This window comes from Montipora capricornis, chromosome 10 (assembly GCF_036669925.1).
Source record: "Montipora capricornis isolate CH-2021 chromosome 10, ASM3666992v2, whole genome shotgun sequence".
In the NCBI taxonomy this organism is placed as follows: Eukaryota; Metazoa; Cnidaria; class Anthozoa; order Scleractinia; family Acroporidae; genus Montipora; species Montipora capricornis.
Genome location: NC_090892.1, coordinates 21,463,657 through 21,479,061, shown reverse-complemented (window position 1 = coordinate 21,479,061; position 15,405 = coordinate 21,463,657). Strand labels below are relative to the sequence as shown.

General features: G+C 40.9%; 1 long non-coding RNA gene across 1 annotated transcript; it reads right to left on the bottom strand.

Moving 5' to 3' along the window:
- Window positions 1–7,238: 7,238 nt before the first annotated feature.
- On the bottom strand, window positions 7,239–14,005 carry LOC138021731 (uncharacterized). Its single transcript, XR_011126429.1, has 3 exons — window positions 13,824–14,005; window positions 11,832–11,931; window positions 7,239–8,752 (listed from the first exon to the last, which is right to left on the bottom strand). It is a non-coding gene; the product is annotated as an uncharacterized lncRNA (long non-coding RNA).
- Window positions 14,006–15,405: the final 1,400 nt, after the last annotated feature.

Genomic DNA, 15,405 nt, shown 5'->3' with positions numbered 1-15,405 from the left:
TGCATTATAACGTAGCATTCTCATTTAAATGCTATGAAATTACTTGACCTTACTTGGAACAAAACGTTTGATTCCCAAAGGGTTTGAACTGGGTACAACACTGAGTTAGCCGATTTGGTCTATAAAAGCTGGTTCTCTTTCATATGATTTCCCCATGATTGTTTTAATCGTCTGGATCGTTTTACAACCGCCCATACCAGTGGGGGTGATCCAAGGGATTAGCAACGATTAGGGGTTCTCATATAATCGATAGGGACGCCAGCCATATATTGGTCACTGTTTCACCAAGACGATTTATGAGATTATTCAGCCACTCCAAATTGGCAAACTTGCGCCCAGAACTCGCTGAACACTTTTCCGTTTCTTCAAGTACGAGATGCGAATTTTTTTATAGGTGCGGTTCAACCACCGTGGCACAGCCGTAAATATAATGCCATTTCCCATGGTACATTATCCCGCGGTGCCTCACACTTGGGCTTTTAGTATGCCATGATAACCAGCGGTCAAACGTTACGAAGATTACGGCCGAGGTAAAAAGAAATATCACGCAGTTCATTGGCGGAAAATTTAATCACAACATTATCATCATCGTGATTGGCTCTTGCACCTTGGGCATCAACACACCTTTCCAAGTTACTACGTTAAATGCCATGGGTGTTTCGTCTAATCTTTTTGACGCATCCATGGAAATTTACCGCGTACCACTAAAAATTTACCTTGGGAAATGTCGGTCACACGCACCAAATGCAGTTTCCCGCGGTAAAAGGGTCATTTACCGCGTTAAAAGTGCCCCATGTAACCGCACCTTACCTCTTCTCTTCCCCGAGGGCTTCCAAGCCCGGCAAACGTTTTTCCAATAGCTTTCCAACCGTTCAACGGAATAGTTAACATAATCTTTCGAAACCTGAAAAAAAAACATCCGTATTTTTGTACCTCCTCCATGAACAAAGCTTGATTGAATGTTTCGGAAGACAGGTGCGGACCAGTGGTTAGGGCTACTGCCTTGAGAACCGGGGTCCCGGTTTCAAGACAAGTTCTGACCCCTGCTTGAATTTGTTCCTGGGTAGTCCCCGGCTCAACTTCTCGGCTGGACTTGTAAATAGCCAACTAGCTCGCTAACGGCCAGTTGGGATTCTTAACAGTTGTAGTTGAATGTTCTGTTCTGTCGTGCTTGTGTTTCATTGGCCCTGAAAAGCTCCTACGGGGAGTGGTCAATTAAGTATGTATGTTGTGAGGCCTCGTAGGTCTTGGGTAATCAGTGATGCACCATGGGACATGGATCGCTTCGATTGCCTGACTGAATAGAAGTGGTTGTCATAAGATCATTCAAGATCGCCCAGATAGAACAAGGGCGATTCAAGCGATTGAGATCGTCCCAATCGCCCGCAGGCATTTATGATTGTCTGTGTGATGTTCTCACATAATCGCCCCGATCGAAATGGCCATATCATCAATTGGTATGATACTGACGATCGAAACGACAGGGGCGATCTTATAAGAACAAACCTTTAAAAAAAAGGTCCCAAGTTGTTTCAAAAAAACGTCCCTACGTATTTCAGCTAAATGTCCTGATAGACTACAGTTTTACCCTTCTTTTACGTTTATTTATACTTCTCATAAAAACAAACAAAAAAGAAAAAAAAAAAAAACGAAAGAGCAAAATAAGAACATTGTCAACAGACTCTTTGCATGAGTATGTTTTTCAAATTTTGTTTAATCTCAGCCTAAACAGGTACGTTCTTGTAAAAGAGGTTCTTCTAAAAATGAGAGTGATATGGGTTGAGTTTGTTGGTTTCTCCAAATATTTTTTTGTTTGGGTACTCCGCTTCTCCCGTATTTGAAGACCTCTTATTTTACGACTTCTAAATCTATTAGGGCCAAACGGGAAATGTTTGGCAACGAAACATCAAACATTTTACCGTTTAGCCACCTTGTTTGGTGCTGTTTGATCGTGTTTGATAAAATTTGGAGGCTATCACACATGTACATTTGATCAAACAACTTAAAATATTTCTTTTGTTCTCGTGTTTGATGGGCGAGCTTTTGTTCGTTTTGCCAGCCGTATCAAACATGTTTGGTACGCGCATGCGTTCCACGCTTGCTCGGCCGCTTGTATCGACGTGTTTTTTACGTATTCGTGACCCATATTTGACATATTTGCTTGTGGAGTTTGATCTGAGTTAGATCAAACATATTTTAACCTTTGGACACTCACTTCACCATCAGCATGTTTGGTCACCAAACAATGTGTTTGATGTTGTACGCCAAACATTTCCAGTTTAACCAGGCCCTTACATCTTACTTGGTAAAGTATTTAGCCGTTCTCGTTAAAATGACTTCTTGTTCACATTAAAACGACACAAAGAGTATATCTATTTGTATTCAGTAAGCCATGTTACTTGCACATGTTCATTGCCGCAAACAAATGATGACATTGTGGGGGGTATTTATTATGTCCAGCATGCATGGACAAATGGACATATGGCATATGTCCAGAATGCATGGACTGCTTAGAAGCGGCTGCAATTTGCCCCTGTATATGCTTCCAGTCGGCTGGGGGTAAATTGATCATTGTAAAGCGCCTTTGAGACGTGTGATAAGGGCGCTATATAAAAGCACCACTTTACTTTACTTTTTTTAAATGAGACCGGGACGAACTCAGACACGTATGAAACTGTTCCGGCATGAAATTTTTGCAGCCTGTTTACATGAAGCCGGGACGAAATGATACTTTTTGTTTAATAAATATATCGCAGACCCAAAAGCATACAGGCTTGAAATTTCTGATTCCAGTTGGGGATTTATTGTCATTTACATGAGAACGGTACGAATTCAGACCGGGACGAGAGTTTCTGGTCGCGGTCCAGCGACCGAGATGAAGTCAGACCGTCTGACTTCATTGTCAGGCCGGTCTCATGTGAACGTAAGAAAAGAAATGTATGGCGGCCGATACCGACTCGTGCCGGTCTGCGTTCGTCCCACGTTCTGCTCCCGTCTGACCTCCAGGTGATCTGGTGACGTAATTTGGAGGACTCGGAAGAAAAGTTTTGACGCCGTATCCCACAACCGCGCGGGGCCTTAGATGTTGTTTCCAAACTCCCTGCAGTACCTTCCATCGCCAAAACTCAACAGATCATCACGTGTCTACCACATTTCCTGTTACTGAATGAACATTCAAGTAGAAACGACGAGAACTAACCTCGCCTCTGCCATGTTGAATTAAAAAATAAGGCCGCGCGCGGTTGTGGGGTACGGCGCAAAAGTTTTTCTCCCAGTCCTCCGAATTACGTCACCAGATCACCTGGCTAGCTAAGGGTGTTAAGGAGTTTCAGAAACCACGACAGCTACGGCGACGAAAACGTTACTTCAAAGTAAAAGTTTGAACTATCGTTAGTGTTTCACGATGTTTCCATCTTGTTTATGTCGTACAATATGGGCGAAGTATCCTATAACCAGATTGGTAAGTAAGGATTTTAAGCAAAGAAAGAGAAGGAAAGATTCACTGCCGGTCCTGCCGTTTGTCCATGTTGTCGTCAAAACCTGAAAATTGGTCATTTTACGTTGTTGTTTGGCGAGTGAGGGAGGGAAATGTACAAAAGTGCGTACCGCACGTGCAGCACGATCATTTTTTCCTCTTTTAACCAATAATATTACTGTTTCTTGGCGTTGTCGTTTCTTAAACTCTCCGTTAGAAACGACGACGGCTACGACAGCGACAACGCCACAAAGCAAGAATATTATTGCCGCCGTTCTCCATAAAAACAACGTGAAATCACCAAACTTTAGGTTTTAACGACAACGCGGGCATACAAAAATGAACCATTCAACGTGCATACGGCGAGAGCTACTGAAATTAAATTGACCAAAAACTGGGCCAGAAAACCATTATAAGATTTTGTGGCAACTTTTTTGTCACTAAACTTTGACGCCAAAACTGGTTTGCCAGCGAGCGGCGATTCGAACGTCAGCTGTTGTCCTTTGGCTGTTTTTTGTGCTTTTCCTAACTATTTTAAGATGAATTCATTCTAGTAGTTTCGAATCAAGTGTAAGAAGACGTCAAAACTGTATTGATAATGTATCAGAGTGATTTGTGTTAACTTCGCGACAAAAGACTTTCATGGCGTTCTTTCGACAGGGTAGATCGATAACAACGTCGTTTACGCACAGAAATGCACTGTTTTCGATAAAAGGGCAAAGGATTGACGGGATAGCACAGTTTTGACTACCGCGCGCACCATTTTCTATCTTTACTAGGAGTAATCATTGATTGAAGTGCATTCGTTGGGGAATTTTGGAGATTGGAATCACTAGATGTGCCGAGATGCCGTGAATACGATGCAGTTTCAGTACGTGGCTGAAAATGGAATGTTTGGAGTAAGGAGGTGATGACGTCACAAAAAATTCTGGAACTTGTTGAAATTGTCTGAGAGATTACTAAAAAATGTCCCTTGCCAAAAATCAAACGTGTTGGTGCGAATTGCGATCGGCGATCGTCATTTGCGCACATGACGTATTAAAATAGAGATGTGCATGCACGTATGACGTAATTCAAGATGCCGCTGAAAAGGCAGACGAACGAAAAACGAAACTTGCTTAAGCTCACCATATGCACAGGATACCCAAGATCAGAAGTTCATACCCATCCAGTTAGTTACAACGTAAATAACATGGAATAATCGCAAAATACTTAATAAAGATAGCGCTAAGTCATATTTTTTGAAGTTTTCGTTGAAGCTGCCGTGCCGTTTTCCTTACTTAACTCAACCTCGTTCCCAGGGTCTCTCTTCTCTGCCTCCATTGTCGTTGAGAAAAGAGGCAGAGAAGAGAGACCCTGGGAACGAGGTTGTGCTTAACTCTCCTTAAACTCCATAGAATCCCCTTAGCAGCGACAAGAGCTTAACTGTTGAAGATAACTGTGACGGACTAAGGAGAAAAAAAGAGAAGGCCTTGTCGGTTTACTTTTCGCGGAAGGAAGGACAAGAACGGGAAGTGAATAGTCAAAGAGGGGCTTAAACTTGGTTTTGCTAACGAGAGAGAAACTTGTGGATGAGTTTTCAGTTTGGTTTGTTTCCAAACAAACGGATCATGTCACACTGCGTTAAACCGACGCATGAAAAAAAAGAGCTCTTTCTCTTTGATGTCACAAATTGTGTTTACAAATGATCTACGGGATAAACAAAGGAGATTCAATATGGTATCCACTAAAAGGTAAACCATGAACGTTCTACTTTTATTTCATTTTGCAGCTGATCATTAACACAACTAGTAAGTATCTTTGGTCTTCAAACGTGTTAGCTGTCTTAATGCAAAATGAAACTCAATAGCTGACGCAAGAAATAAAAACAAAACGCGTTTGCACCTGTGAACCTGGCAAACGTGAACACAAATACATCAAGATCAAAATACGACTCGTTTTGAGTCGTTTCGTTGCTAGCAAGGCTCTTGAAAAAGACTGTGACAGCGCATGCGTATCTTTGCGTTTTAAAACAACCATCTAAACTAATAAATAATGTGGCTTGCTCTTTAAATTAGTTTGGCATACAATAAGACTGATTGCAAAACCACAGAATGGTTTTAACCTTCTATCGATAAATACTAAGCTAAAACAAAACTACCCTCTGTAACATTTTTATATACAACAACGAACGCCAGTGGTATTGCCAACTTTAAAAAATAACTGCCCTTCCCATATGCATACAAAGGCATTAAAAATCGAATTCTTGTCACTTCGTCCCCAAGCCGTTTTCCTCGCCTTTCATTTCTTCGATTGTCTCGCACCTTATCTTTTTAGGCAAACTGGAAGTCATAAGGACGGCGTGGGGAAAACGTAAGAAGAATCCGCATAACTGCTGGAGGAACGCTACAGATGGCAACATGTCGTCGGTTAAACATAAATAAATTTCACAGTATTTTACAAATATAGTTCACAACGTAAGTGTGCGTTTGTTTGACCCTGTTCTGGAATAAAAATACGTGGAGTAATGATTTAAAAGGGTATGCCTGATGTTTTGAAGCAACAAGGATAATAAAGATATGTTTAAAATAGCATTTTAGCAGTTTGACAATTTTATGTGAATCTCCGTAAAAACGAAGGATTTCTAACTTCTGTTCCATGTATTTCTATTCCGGAATACGGTCAGTCGAACGCACCCTCAGAGAAACAATTTTTCTTTTTCTTTGTATTGACCAGTCCTAGAGTGTTTTTGAGCCGAAAAGCGCCGGCCATCCACGGTTGCCTGTATAAACTCACTTATTTATATATAGATTATCTTTTGTACGCATCTTTTCCGCGATGCATTCAGCTGCTATGAGAAACAGTAACTATGCGGCTCATTTTTATTTATATATAGATTATCTTTTGTAAATAGGTTTTGTAAATAAGTTTAATGAGCTTTATATATTATAACAACTTGTAATTAAGGTATATTAAGTTTCTCTCGATATTGTAATTTTTCTTTCGATATTGTGATGCGCCTGTGAGCATCTCTCAATGTAACAGGCGCACTATAAGTAATAAATTATTATTATTATTATTAAATCACTACCCAGCCAATAAATAAATTTCTTTAAAAAGCGCTTAATTAATCGATTCGTTAGATAGCGTTATTCACCTTTCTAATAACCAAAGCCAGAATTAGGGGTCTTCCTCAAGGTATAAGAGTCTACTGTGCGCTTTAGAATCAATCACTTACAGTTACGCTCTCAAAGTTCATGGATTTCTCAAATCAAAGTTTGATAAATTTTATACAAAAAACGAAACTTTCGTGACCCAACCACAGGCAGACAACTGAGGATTCAAGAGCGCGTGACGTCACGTTATCTGTGACTATTCAACACTCATCGAGGAAAATGTTCCATAAAAACTTCAAATTTCGAGAGATTTGATGGGTTTTTGGGACGCTGCCTTTTTCCCTTCAGATATGATGCGTCGTCACCTACAATATATTTATATTGTAGGTGTATATTTAACAAATAGATTCCATGTTGCCGTGCGTTTGTTCAGTAATAGATCACAGATGACCTCAAAATGTGGTGAGAACAAAAAAGTGGCACGAGGCGATAGCCCGAGTGTGACACTGATGTTCTTACCACATTTTGACGTCTTCTGTGATCTATTACTGAACAGACACAAAGCAACATGGATTCTACTTGTTTTATATATGGTCCCTTCAATCGTGCGTCTATCCTCCAATACATCGCAGGAAAGAACCAATCACAATGCGAGAATAAATATACATTTATATTGTAGGTGACGACGCGTCAGATCTGAAGGGAAAAACGAAGCCGCGTCCCAAAAACCCATCAAATCTCTCGGGACAACGCAAAAAATGGTAGGTGAGTGAACTTTATTTATCTGGCTGTCCATATAAAATGAATTTTCGTGAGGAAACGCCGCGATTTTTATGGAACATTTTCCTCGAACAGTGGAATCGGCCGTTACAACTGTCTAAAATAACGTGACCTCACGCGCTCTCGCATTCTCAGGGTTGTCCGCCTGTGACCCAACCAGACTATCCCAGAAACATTTCACCAAAAAGTACCAAGGATATAAACAAAAGGCACTTGCTTGGACCCCGCCACACCCAAAGTTCTTGAAAATCTGTGATTGAGCTGACTCTATCTGACAATCCCACATGAAAAGGCAAATGTTTTTCGTCTCCCTCCTTCCGTTGACTTCTTCCCAATTATCAACGCCTGGTCCCCGGGGAAGGGGGGGAGGGGGTGCTCGCCGGAAATTTTGAAAAGAACCCCTAAGGGGTAACAGAATCCTGCCTTGCGGGCGTGGCATGAAATTTTTTCACCCCTAGGAGGAACCAAATTATTGGTTTTAATTAGACAAAATTAAAAATAAGTTAATTGTCAAATGTCTTCTGTCATAAATTTTTGGCTCAATACCCTACCCTTTTGAGGCTGAACACCCTAAGAGGAACCAAAACCGCTTTTGTAACCCTAAAAGGTACGACGGGCATCCCTATCATTTTTATATGAGTCCCCCCCTCGGGGCCTGATCACAGTTGCAGGGCGTAAGTGTTGTTTTTCTTGATGCAAATACAAACGCATCTAATAAAATTTATCCAATTTCCGTTTTTTTTTACCTCAAAAACTTGCTGCAGGTAACCAGTAGATGGGCAACACCTATTCTCGGTTTTCACCTGACGTCACGACCGCCATGTTGGTGCCCAAAACAAAGAAAAGGCGGCCATGTTGGTGCCCCGACTTAATCCTCGGGGAATTTAACTCTATTATTATGCAAACGCTTCCTTTTGTTTTCGTTGAAAAACATGGCTGTTGATCACGTGAGTGAAAACCAGCAATATGAAGTCTAACTCGAATACATCTTTTCACGTAACCTAGAAGTCTCGAACTGCGATGGAATGAGGCCCATGTACGGGCCATGAGTTTACGGTATTGTCTATTTTTAGATCGGACACTGCTAGATTCTTGAGGTGACAAAACGTAGCGGCATTGCGTTCCGCCCGCACGATTTTGCATTAAGAACGAGCATTCCCTCATGCGGTTACTTGGTTACAGACCAATCAGAGGCGTTGTGGTTATCAGGCCCCCATCTGATTGGCCATAATTTGGCGGGACCTGTATTCTAAATTTAGATAATGCCGTAAAATGATGGGTCAGCCCAAATGAGAGAGATCGATACTTCTGGATTATGGACTTCTGCCTCTACGAATACTAATTTTCATTCTTCAAATCAACCGGGAAACTTCCTCCTGAAGAGCAACGTTTTCTTTCCATCCTGAAAAAAAGAGGGTTTGATATGTCAATAGGAGGTTTTCACGTGACGTCATCACCGCCATATTGGTGGACGAAAACAAAAGATCTCTCATTGGCTTCTTTTGTTCGTCCACCAGAAGTCGTAACTTTCACTGAAAACGTCCTATAACCTACTAATGGCACGACGAAGAAAGGTTTATTGCACATTTCATAACCCAAATAAAAACGTCATTCAACGATTTGTTCATTGTCCCCAGTAAGTCGTAGCAAACCAGGCACGTTATCGTCATATAACTAAATACGCGGACAATTTTTGAATAAACGTACCCCTTCTCGTTATACCACAAGGCACATTGTGCACCAGTTGTTATTAGCCGAGGTCGGTTCTCAGGCTCCGATCGAGCTAAACTGCAGAATAACTGGCCGCTTACTTGCATACGAAACCAGAATGCCATAATAGTGGCCGAGTATTCTGCAGCTGATCCGGAAACTTTAACTTTAGAAGTCTTCATGCTCATCAAAGGTACCATTATGGTGATTCCTTAGTAACAGAAGTTGTCGTAAGATTTTCTTTAAACTTTTCTCGATTGTTCTCTACATTATGGGGACTCGAAATGTGCAATTAAAAAAATAGGTCACCAAGCTCATTTGGTTAATCATAGCGACTTCATCTATCAAGGACAAGTTTGTTCCATCGGTTCAGGCTACGTTTTGCATGAACAGGAAGCAGCTTTGAAGTAATTTTTGAATAACAAAACAGTTGAATTATATTGTTCAAAAGGAATAATTAATGTTTATTTTATGGCACAGCACACGTCTTGAAAAGGCACTGACTACAAATATTCCTCGGGTGCAAGATATCGAGGAGACAATTTCGTGTCCACGAGTGATGGCTACGAATACTTTTTTCCCTGTAACTTTTTCTTCTGAAGTAAATTTTTTACAATTTTTTTACAGTACAAAGAGGATGAGTAAGAGAATAAAATTATGCCAAAAAAAGGATAGGTCACCAACCTCGTTTAGAAGAAAACAAAAAGCAAACCAAGTTCGACCCCTCGACAGCACGTCTCCACGATAGCGCGGTTTCACTTTCACTCTCAGACTGAAATGATACTTAAGCATCGTCAAGGCTATCACTCGACTTTTGCTCTTTACTGCTGTGCTCTGAAAACGGCCATTCTTCTTTCTAGCGAGCTTTCCCGCACGCCGGAAAGGTCGCTATTTTGAAATGTTTTTGGCCACGATCGATATATCAATATTCACACATGGCTACGAGTCTTTATGGTTAAGTGTAAACACTGTTTCGTTCAGAAATATCCGTTGAGACTTGTGAGACAAAGAAAATAGAACTGAGCCGTGAAATTTGACCATAAAGCCTCTTAGCCATTCCTGAATACGAACGTGGCATACGCTGTGTTATGCGCAGAACAGGATGCGCATTGCAATACTAGGGAATCACCTTAATTGCCCTTTCAAATCCCCGCAGGGATTTTGCCTCGGTGGAAAGCTGTTAGTGGGTGAGGATTTGGCAGCACTGTGACTCAAAAAGCTTTACACCACCTTTCCACCAGCTCCTCCATATGGCACCTCATCCTCCTCCGGTTCCAGACACCAGTTTCACTCTTTTTGAGACTCTAGATTGCACTTTTGCTGATTGGTGCTTTAAATCTCTTTAGGGGAGAAGATGGAGATTTCCATTTTTTCTCCAAATAGGATGATTGGAGTTAGCTATACGGTTAGCAACCACCTCATCGTCAATACTGGCCTTTGTGTTCAGCGAGCTTCCAGCATTGGTGAAATTCGCTTCACATAGTTGAGTGCATGGTTTCCGGTGAAATCTGGGTTGGGGGACAATATTTGGTGTTTCAGCCGTCTTCTGTTAGTCCGCAAGGTTTGTGCTGTTGCGCCGTCCATGACTCAAGTGTGTTCTGTCTGACTGCCTTATCTTGATATATCGGATGCCGCCATGTTGTTCTCTATTTGTTGTGTCCGCCTGTCTAATATGTTTAGTAAAGAAACAGTTGCGTGTATTTTGGGAGAAGAAGGGATCCATGACTGTCTTCATAAACGCCGCACCATAGAGACCAATAAAATGCTCCCAAATCTGTGTTTAAGATTAACTCTGGCGTTTAGATCACCCACAACGGTGACTTTTCTTTGTTTCTTGTGCAGTATGGCCATATCATGATCACCACAGAAAAGATCTTGAGCCTCCTCTGCGTGCGTGGAAGTTGATGCATATATGTCGATGACGCCGAGCTTTTCGTCATCCGCTGGGAATGCGCTAGGTAATGATGCGTTTGTTTAAAACCCTATACAGTTCGACTAATAACAGAGATCTACTACGAAAACCACCGATCTGTGGAATGGGCGGGAATTTACTTGTCTCTGCAACAACCACTTTCGCTTGTAAAATAGGTCAAATTCTTAAGATGTATTAGCAGAACTTAGAGCATATTGAAGGCTCTGTAATGGTGGAATATAATTTTACACAAAAGGGTATTCAAAGACATTTTACCCTCGCATTTTGCTATCGTTCCTATTAATTAGCAATAGGACGTGTTGTGCAATTCAGGGGAAATCGTGCTCGTAATTTCAAATCAGATTCTGAAATTACTGGGTGCCCGATTACTCCCTGAATTGTACTCCACTCAGTCCTGTTACGATTACTTACCATGCATAAGCTTAAAACTAAAAAGGTGAATTTATGACTTGGGGGTATTGCTATTCAGCTTCGATAATAATGACGGAATTTTCATAGCTGAGGGAAATTTCATTTTAGAAAAGGTGAATATTGTAATGAACTTTGGTCAACTCGTTCTTGTTTTTTTTTCGATGTTTTGTTTTGTGTTTGTGCTTGTTTGTTAAAATTGTGATACTATAACTGCAGAATGGGCCAAAGGATCTTTTTGGACAAAATGTATGGTACATTGCCTTGATAATAAAAGAGTTTCTTCAAGAGTACAACAGTCATGAAGGAGTGTTTCACTGATTTATGAGATGCCTAAAATATGCAAGAATGATAATGAAATTCAGCTTCAGTGAACAAAAAATGATGTAAAATGGACAAAACACAAAACGTCGACTAAACCAGATCTTACCTGTGTTTCCAGAAGCAAGCAGTCATTAAAATGATCAGCAAAATACAAAACGAGGCAACCGCAAAGGCAGATATTGCACAAGTTTTCCACATTTTTAATTCTAACGAAAATAATAATAATAATAATAAAGAAATAAATAAGACATTAATACTGTAGGCCGGATAGAAGAAAAATCAGACATTTATTTAACAGCATTTAAACTAGCATATTATCCATTGAGAACCAGAATAAAATCCGTTGATCTTGAAGAAATATTCTCATCAGAAGTAACCGTGTCCACACATTTTACCATTATATAACACATTACAGGCCCACAATCGCCCAAAAGTCTTTGCGCACAGTGACTGAATTTCGTGTTACACAAAATTACCCAAATAGCTGAAATGCTATTTCCTGCGTGATTCGCCTGATTACATTCAGCCAATCAGATCATGCATTTGGACAAATAGTCACTTGAAAACAAAAACGAAGGACCGCAATGACTTTGGGTGAATGTGGGCGTTAATAAATTATTATAATGACAACAATAATGAACATAATTCAATTGTCACTTGTAACTAGCTAGCACTACGGCAATAAGAATAACTTATTACAGTACTGACAATGCTATACAGAAATCAAATCAATTTGAAATCAAATCAACTGATATCAAATCGTAGGTTGGTTTTGATGAGAGCAGAAAATCGGAGTACGTACCCAGAGAAAAACCTCTCAGAGCAGAGTAGAGAACCAACAAACTCAACCCACATGTGATGCCAAGTCAGGAAGCCATTAACCCCAGCCACAGTGGTGGGTGGCAAGTGCTCTCACCACTGTGCCAATTCCCTGCTCTCAAATTTTCACTTTGGTGATGTGTCGCACACATTCCACAAAGTTACCACAAATTTAAGCAGCCGTTTTTTCACTGAGCTCTAAATGGCAAGGGCCTATTCTTCATTTGAAGTGACACACCACTTAAAGGAGCACTCTCATGCCAAATTTACTGTTTTTAGGTCAAAACTGGGTAAATCTCTAAATAAGTACTCTAGCTCACACGTATAATATTCCTGACAACTCACATGATACGAAATATAATTCATGTATGGCACAAAGAGCTATTCGTTCGTATTTAACTTTGGTGACTTTCAGAGGACAACGTCTCCAAACTTGAAAAAAATCGACACCTCTTTTTTCAAGTTTTAATCCATTTCCACCCCCTCCATCCTTGGCTGCACACGACAAAGAATAGCTTCAGTGAACTTCAAAGGCCATTAGCAACAGAACTACAGCATTATTTGTTGGCCTTTGTTGATGCAGAGATGTCTTTTAGTGTTTTGAATTTGGACTATAATAGCGTGACACTGCCCCTTTAACTGTTTGACTAATGAATCAAAAGCAGATTGTGACATAAAATTAGGAACACACACTCGCTCATTACCAGGATCATGGGTCAGGGTTATGGAGGCAGTGTGGCCCAGTGGTTAGGGCGCTTGCCTTGAGATTCGGAGATCCCGGGTTCAAGACCCGCTCTGACCAGTCGTTGAATTTGATCCTCAGGTAGTCCCCGGTTCAACTTCCCAGTGCCAGTTGGGATTTTTAACAGTTGTTGTTGTTGTTGTTCTGTTCTGTTGTTTCGTTGTGTTTCATTGGCTCTGAAAAGCTCCTATGGGGAGCGGTCAATTAAGTATCTATTGTATGTATTGTATGAGTCAAATAGGCCCTCCTGTATCTTGTGAAGCACATGAGAACAAAAAGTCATATTTCTTAATTCATTTGACGTATAATTATATAGAAATTATACACCATTGACCAGTTACAAACGCAACTTAAAGCAGCGGCGGTTGGAAAGCGTGAAAATTTCAGTGCTCTACCAATGAACTTAACAAACCAACAAACTAAGAGCTGGTCGTTTTGTAAGTTTGTGATAAACCCATTGCGGATGTCAACTTGACGTTGACACACATTTATATGATATCTTACACGCACAGTCTTCATGTTCCTGCATGATCATACCTTCTTTATTCACATTGTCAGCAGTTTGAGGCTGCCTGCCTGACTTTTCAGGGTGGCACGTAATGTTGCTTCTGTTGTTTTCCATTGCTTCTGTCGTCGTTGTTGCTATGGATGTAGTGACAGGTTGTTGGGTGATTATCTCTTGACTCCTGCTGGGAGGTGCAGGGCACTGCACTACTCCAACATCATCTGCACATTCAGGGTCTAAAACAAAGAACAATCAATGTAATACTTTTTTTGTGAACGATCTCACAGTATGCCTTTCTAAAACTAGGTAGGGAAAATGGACTGTATCACCATTTAAAATTAATACTGCTCTCCCTGCTGCACAATACAGTATAGTGCATTATTATAATAGACCATATTCATATTCTCTGTATTGGACTGGAACTGGCTTGCAATAGGGGCATCTGGAAAATCCTGAATCTGGAAATGGAACCGGAACCTGAACAAGAACAAGAAAGGTTGATGATATCCAGTTGGGCCCACCTCGTTTCTCTCTGAGAAAAGCGTGAAACTGGCCGAACCTATTACGGGTAACCCAGGAAAGTCCTTGTCTGAGGAAATAAGAAACAGGTGAAAACTTTTCTTCGGGTTTTTTTCTTTCCTTGGCCGTGCGAAGAACGAAGGAATAGCGCCATGTGATTGCTATTTTTGAAACCGCATAGCCAAAACAATGTTATCACATGATCAGTTTTTTTTAACCGCAGACTGAAATCAATGGTCCGTGAAGGGAGATCTGAGATTGATAGTATGCAGCTATTTTGCAGGGTTGTTTCCCCCTCCCTCCCACACTCACTGCTCATCCAAGAAATTGTCAATTTCACCAAAAACACTGTGGATGACCAGTAAGGGCCCTGGGTCCCTCCCCCCTTCAATGTTAGTAACGGAAAAAGGAAGAGTTGGCGATAAGAAAACAACATTGTTTGGAGGGGGAGGGGGGAAGGAGGTTAGATGGAAAGACTTGGGGAGGGATTTGCACAAGATTCCTTAACAGGGGAAGTGTCTCAACCCTTGTGGCACTTATTGTGGTTTGGCCATGTAATTCGCAAGTCCCATTCCCCTCTGGCAACAATTTTTCTGGAAACTACCAAGTAGGGGAGAACATGGGAGACAAAAAAGGAAAATTCATGACAAAGGAGCTGGAGACCTTCAGGGGACTTTACTGAACGGTGGAGACACAAATATGCAGGTCCAGGATAGAAAGGAAAGGTCTGTCCTCATGAAGGTGTTATCAGACCCAGCCAATGGCAGCTTGGGAGTAAGTGAGTGGAAACAGAAATAGTTTTCATGTAATTATAAAAATGTGCCAGGAATCAATTTTGTCAATATTGATCTTGAGGTACAACTACCAGTGGGAATATTTCAAAATGGCCTTCACTGACGTGAGTTCAAGCTGGAGGACAAAAGACTAGGTTCCTGTATGAAAATTGGCACTGTGATGACAAAAAATTCCACTGGGGTGTATCCTTCATGCCAGATTGGCATATAGCCTTCCACCAAATACTTCCCAATTACTTTTGTTCCTGGGCCATCGTAGTTTGATCAAAAATAAGACACAAACAGCGGTGATAAACATATT